The 7,500-nt window shown below is 34.5% G+C and overlaps 1 pseudogene; it reads left to right on the plus strand.

The window, feature by feature from the left end:
* Positions 1-7,500, plus strand: part of LOC137659728 (nephrin-like) — a 40,525-nt pseudogene that overhangs the window by 6,374 nt on the left and 26,651 nt on the right.

Consider the following 7,500-nt stretch of genomic DNA (forward strand, 5'->3'; position numbering starts at 1 on the left):
AGGCCAGTAGTTCACTAAGAAAAAATACTCCATCTTCTGGTAACATGCTGCATGATGGGGCAAGAATAGAAGACACATTTCTTTTTCTTCTTTCTTCTGGCCTCACCTACTGCAATCTCCACTGACCGGAATTGACACGTAACATTTCTTTTCCTTTTTTATTTCATCCTCAGATCCACCAGAGGCTCCCATCATCTCAGGGTACAGCACGGGAGACATCCTGAAAGAAGGTCAAGAGGTTACACTGACCTGCAGGTGCCAGGGGGGTAACCCCAGGCCGCGTATGGCGTGGTACAAAAATGGAAAGTTGTTGAACCACCAAGGCGACCAAGGAGGACGATTTCGTGAGGCTGAGTGTGACCCTGAAGGTGGAAGCTGAGGACGACCGGGCTAGTTTCGAGTGCAGGGTGGCCAAGAATGATATTCTGAATTATCCTCTGGCAGATAATGTCACTTTCACCGTCCATTGTAAGTTTTTTTTTTTATGAGAATTCTTGACTCTTTAAGCCTCTCTCTCATTATTAGTTTTTAGATTTTTATGAAGGTTCAATGGGTTTCAAGTCTCTCTCTCTCCCTCTCTCTCTCTCTCTCTCTCTCTCTCTCTCTCTCTCTCTCTCTCTCTCTCTCTCTCTCTCTCTCTCTCATTGAAAGTTTTTAGTTTTTATGGAGGTTTATGGCTTTTAAAAGTCTCTCTCTCTCTCTCTCTCTCTCTCTCTCTCTCTCTCTCTCTCTCTCTCTCTCTCTCTCTCTCTCTCTCTCTCTGGAGCAAATCTGCGGAAAACATCAGCAAAATAATAGAAGAAATTTCAAAGAAGATCCAAGTGATAAAGAGACTTATAAAGAAAGTCTACACCAATCAACACATTCCATCAAAGAACAATAAGAAGTCCAATATGGTGAATATGCTGATTGATGCATTGGGAAAAAGAATGCCAAAATGGTGTAATACACGTAAGATATGGTATTCCATTAATAATCCTCAACAATTGATTAGAAAATGTGATGCCTGTCATGTTCCAACACACCCCACATGTGCTGAAATACAGCAAAAAATAAAGACATCAAGGTATTCTGCTCAAGATGCTTAGTCTGGATAGAAAATATAATTAAGTCGAGACTAAATCTGCAAATAGTTGAAGATAAAGAAGAGGAAGAAGAAGAAATAGAAGAAGAAGAAGAAGAAAAAGAAGAAGAAGAGAACAATGAACAGAATATGTGTAAGGATGCAGAGGAAATCATTGATATAACTTATGATGCCATCCAACAACATACTTATGAAGAAATAAATTACCAGATGGAAACAAATAATAGACCCAAGAGACTCTACCCGGACCTACAAAATTTTAGGGAAGAGCAAGAACAAGCAAAAAAAGAAAAGAAGGATATAGTCTGCAATATGCTGAAAAGAGGGAATTGCAGATTTGGCGAAAGATGCTACTACAAGCATCCAAAGATATGTCATAATTATGAAATATATGGTAAATGTGCGTATTTAGACGGATATGGAGACGAATGCAGAGATCTTCGTCCAAAAATATGCAAAAACCTAAAAGAAGGAAAAGGATGAAGTTTCAACAAAAAATTTCGATATATGCATCCTGCAACCATGAATGAAAGTAAGAAAACTCAGCAAACTGAAAAGAAAGATGAAAGCAAAAAATAAATAAAAACGAAACAAAAAAAGCAGGCCGTGTATATACCGCGCTATGAACCAAGAGCCCCAAGATATGAGGCCTTTCAACCCAAATCTGCACATTTAGAGCCCAACTACAAAGAATGCATCTATAATGCCAGGGGTTGGTGCAGATATGGGGATAATTGCAGGTATACACACAAAAATAAATATGATGGCGAAAGAGCAAATATAATAGAAAAGTGGGATTTTTTAATGGCAGAATTCTGAGAAATGAAGAAAAGAACATCATATCAGAACAGGAAGGAAGCATAGGAGAATCCACATTATTACCAGTATTAAATAATGGGGATGAAACACAAACCAACCATAATAGTGATGAATGCACAGGGTTTAGTCACGAGTAACTCTAAAAGGAAAATAGAGTTCTTAGAAGAACTAACCCAAATTGAAAAAATAGATATATTAAATATAAGTGAAACATTGAATTCCCAAGAGACTGGCAGTGATGACCAGATAAAGGGTTTCCAAACTTATAGATCAGACAGAAAAAATAGGAATCAAGGGGGAACTGCAATATATGGAAGAGACATAAATTAAGGAAAAGTCTGTGAAAAATACAGCAACACAGAATGTGAATTGATTGCGGTAGAATTTGAATTTGAAAAACCAATGAATATGGTAGTTTACAGACCCCCAAGCACTAAGGAGTTTGACATAATAATAGAAAAAATAGATAATATATGTAGAAACCATAAAGACTGGAATATACTCCTATCTGGAGATTTTAACTTTCCTTTCGTGGATTGGAAAGAACGGATAGAAGAAAGTGGTTGTATGTATACACATAAACAACAGAGTAATAGTAGCGCAGAAGATAAGAGGCAATTTGAAAAGCTTCAAGATATGCTATTAGAACATAATGTGCAACAAATAAACCACATTCCAACAAGAAAGGAAAATGTCCTAGATCTATTATTTGTGAATGAGGTGAATTATGTTAAAGAAATAATACTGTATAACACGGGAATTTCAGACCACAATGTCATAGAATTGATAGTCCATTCCAAAGCAAGTGATCGCCAAATTAATAAAAGAACAAAACTTTGGGAAGGATATGGAAAATATAATTTTTACAGTAAGAATATAAAATGGTCAGAAATAAATGAAGAACTGAATAAAGAATGGAAAAATGTATTTGTAAGTGATAATATACAGGTAAATACGGACATACTGTACAAAATACTGGAGAAAATTGTTGAAAAATATGTACCGAAAAAAAAAACAATAAACAAAAGACGTGCATACCAAGAGACAGAAGGATCTTATTTCAGAAAATTAAAAAGTGGAAGAAAAATCTTGCAAAAGAAAAAAATGTGGGGAAAATGATTGTTATAAAATGTAAGATAGAAAATGCAGAACAAAAGATTATACAGTCGAAAGAAAATGAAAAAAGGGACTTAGAAGAAAGGACACTTCAAAATATAAAAAGAAACCCCAAAGTACTTTACTCCTATGCAAAAAAGATGAATAAGGGGAGATTAGAAATAGGCCCTCTAAGAATTGAAGGACGGCTAACGAATGAAAAAAAGGAAATATGCAACATATTAGCAGAAAAATATAAGAGTGAGTTCACACCAAGAATTGCGAATGAGAATAATGAAACTGAAATGAGCGAAGAAAATGTTGAATATCTAACGGATATAGATATTAATGAAGCAGATATTGTCACGGCTATAAACGAAATTAAAAATGGATCGGCAGCCGGACCAGATGGAGTTCCAGCGATTTTGTTAAAAAAAACTACAAACACTATCGCGAAGCCGCTTGCAATACTGCTAAGACAAAGTGTAGATATGAGCGAGATATATGTTAAACATAAATTAGCTTATATAACCCCTATCTTCAAAAGTGGATCAAGACTAGAGGCAAGCAATTATAGACCTGTTAGTCTAACACCACATATTATGAAAGTGTATGAGAGGGTAATAAAAAAGAAAATAATGAACCATTTAGTTAAAAATAATTTGTTTAATATGTGTCAACACGGTTTCGTGCCTGGAAAAAGTACACAGACCCAACTGATAGCACACTATGAAAACATATACAAAAATATGATAAATGAAAAAGACACAGATGTGATCTATCTAGATTTTGCAAAAGCCTTTGACAAGGTAGACCATAACATATTGGAGAAAAAAATGAGAAAGCATAATATTGTGGGAAAGATAGGAAAATGGGTAAAAGAATTCCTGCAAAACAGAAAACAGATAGTGGTTGCAAATGACGAGAAATCAGATGAAGCCCAGGTAATATCTGGTGTGCCACAAGGTACGGTATTAGCTGCACTGCTGTTTGTTATTATGATCTCAGACATAGACTGTGATGTTGAAATCTCCGTAGTGAGAAGTTTCGCCGATGACACAAGAATAAGTAGAGAAATTACTTGTGATGAAGATAGGAACTCACTACAAAGAGATCTAAACAAAATATATGAATGGGCGGAGATAAATAGGATGGTATTTAACTCCGATAAATTCGAATCAATAAATTAAGGAAACAGAGAAGGAATGGTATATGCATACAAGGGACCTAATAATGAGACAATCACAAACAAGGAAGCAATTAAAGACCTTGGTGTAATGTTAAATAGGAATATGTTATGCAGCGACCAAATAGCAACACTGTTGGCTAAATGTAAAGCAAAAATGGGAATGTTATTCAGACACTTTAAGACGAGAAAAGCTGAACACATGATTATGCTTTACAAAACTTATGTACGTAGTACACTCGAGTACTGCAATGTGATATGGTACCCACACTACCAAAAGGATATTGCGCAAATAGAGAGTGTACAAAGGTCCTATACTGCTAGAATAGAAGAAGTTAAGGACCTTGACTACTGGGAAAGACTGCAGTTTTTAAAACTATAGAGTCTAGAAAGGAGAAGAGAACGCTACATGATAATACAAGCATGGAAGCAAATAGAAGGAATTACTGAAAACATCATGGAGCTAAAAATATCAGAAAGAGCAAGCCGAGGTAGATTAATAGTGCCAAAAAATATACCAGGTAAACTAAGAAAGGCGCACAGGACATTAATCCACTAAGCACCAGCATCGATAATGCAGCGACTATTTAATGTGCTGCCAGCTCATCTAAGAAACATATCAGGAGTGAGCGTAGATGTGCTTAAGAATAAGATCGATAAATACCTAAGATGCATCCCAGACCATGCAAGACTGGAAGAGGCAAAATACACCGGAAGATGCATTTGCAACTCTCTGGTGGATATACGAGGTGCCTCACACTGAGGGACCTGGGGGAACCCAAACAAAAAAATAAGGCAAATAAGGTAAGGTAAGGCTCTCTCTCTCTCTCTCTCTCTCTCTCTCTCTCTCTCTCTCTCTCTCTCTCTCTCTCTCTCTCTCTCTCTCTCTCTTACAATCATCAAATATCATTTTGTTTCTTGGGGGTTGTTACATTAGAGTTAAATTTCATAAATGGTTTTATCTTAATACTAAACTTATTTGTGAGTGGCTTTGACGCTGTATTTCATATGTTATTTTTTCTTTATTTTTATGAATTTTCTTTCACTCATAATTTGATGGAAATTTCGATCTTTGTAGTGTTTTGCGAATATTTCGTAAATGTTATTCTCTATTTACAATAGATAACTTTTATATTCATTAACATAACCTTTCATTAACGATAGGTTTCGGTGCAAATACAAAATAATAACAAATGGATAGTTAGAGAAACAATTGTCTCTTTGTTTATATTAATCTAGCTAGAAATGTAAAGTAAATAACTGCAAAGCTTATGACACACACAAACACACACACACACACACACACACATATATATATATATATATATATATATATATATATATATATATATATATATATTTACACATATAAAACACCACATTTATAGATTTATAGATACTCTGCGGGCAATGAAACCTATATTTATTAAGAGAAGTAAAATAATAAAATACTGGGAAATATATTGTATGATCCAATTAAATCATTAATTATTATTATTATTATTATTATTATTATTATTATTAATTGCTAAGCTACAACCCGAGTTGGAAATGCAAGAAGATATAAGTCCAAGGGCTCCAACAGGGAAAAATAGCCCAGTGAGGAAAGGAAATAATGACATAAATAAACAATATGAAGAAAAATTAATAATAAAATATTTTAAAAACCGTAACAACATCCAAACAGATATGTCATATATAAACTATAAAAACGACTTATGTCAACCAGTTTAACATAAAAACATTTGCTGCAAGTTTGAATTTTTGAAGCTCTGTACCCGATTAGGAAGATCATTCCAGAACTTGGTCACAGCTGGAATAAATCTTCTAGAATTGTATGTATTAGGTTGGCCAGGGCACCAGCCACCTGTTGAGACTGGCCACACAGTACTAAATTGGATTTTTCACTCTGTTTACGGTTCATTTTCTTTTTGCCGACACACACCGAATAGTCTCCTCTGTCCTCATACACCTGACAACTCTGAGATTACCAAACAATTCTTCTTCTCTTAGGGGTTAACTACTGCACTATAATTGTTCAGTGGCCACTTTCCTTTAAGTAAGGGTAGAAGAGGTTCTTTAGCTATGGTAAGCAGTTTTTCTAGGAGAAGGACACTCCAAGATCAAGCCATTGTTCTCTAGTCTTGGGTAGTGCCATAGCCTCTGTACCATGGTCTTCCACTGTCTTGGGTTAGAGTTCTCTTGGTTGGGGTACACTTGGCCATGCTATTTTATCTTCCTCTTGTTTAAAGCTTTTTACAGTTTATATAGGAAATATTTATTTTATTGTTACTGTTCTTAAAATATTCTAGTTTTCCTTGTTCCCTTTACTCACTAGGCTATTTTCCCTGTCGGAGCCCCTGGGCTTATAGCATCGTGCTTTTTCCAACTGGGGTTGTAGCTTAGCAAGTATTAACGATAATAATAATCTCATGACAAGTAAATCACAGATTAATATTCATGTAATATGAGTCGTCATCCTCAGATAGCCCAAAGAGAGTTTTAGTGACGGGGTCTTCCGTTGCCACAGCTGGAGAGGAATTTACTCTGACCTGCGTGACGTCGAAATCAAATCCTTCGTCAGTCATCAGTTGGTTGGTTCATGGTAGGCTCGAATTCTCACTTACCTTATTCATGCTTCTGTCTTAGCGAAACCTGAAGACATTCAAGCATATGTGAAATATGAGACTATGAGAGATGGCGCTTCTGGCAAGGTCTACGTAGTTTAACACTCTTCATCTTTTGTCGCTTTCTGTGCGTTTTTGACATTTCCATGCCTCATTTAAAACCAAATACAAAAAATGTAACGGAGTTAATAACTTAACTGGGCAGAAATTCATTCATGTAGCTCCTTGTGCTAATTGCAAAACAATCCAAATTATTTTTTTTTATTAATTTAATCTGGCAAGCTTTAGTTTAGCTATATATGGTATTATAATTATTATTATTATTATTATTATTATTATTATTATTATTATTATTATTATTATTAGTATTATTATTATTATTATGCTGTTGTTGTTTTGTTTATTTCATTAGAAATATGAAGGTAGCAACTATATTATTATTATTATTATTATTATTATTATTATTATTATTATGTTGCTGTTGTTGTTGTTGTTCTTTTTTTTTCATTACAGGTATGGAAGTTGCAACTATATTATTATTATTATTATTATTATTATTATTATTATTATTATTATGATTATTATTATTATTATTATTATTATTATTATTAAAGGAATGAAAGTAGCCACCGTAGCCTCGCTAATTAGAGAGACCGAAGACGGTGGCTTTGTGACCTCGTCTGACCTGA

Source organism: Palaemon carinicauda, chromosome 20 (genome assembly GCF_036898095.1).
Source record: "Palaemon carinicauda isolate YSFRI2023 chromosome 20, ASM3689809v2, whole genome shotgun sequence".
NCBI classification, from domain to species: domain Eukaryota; kingdom Metazoa; phylum Arthropoda; class Malacostraca; order Decapoda; family Palaemonidae; genus Palaemon; species Palaemon carinicauda.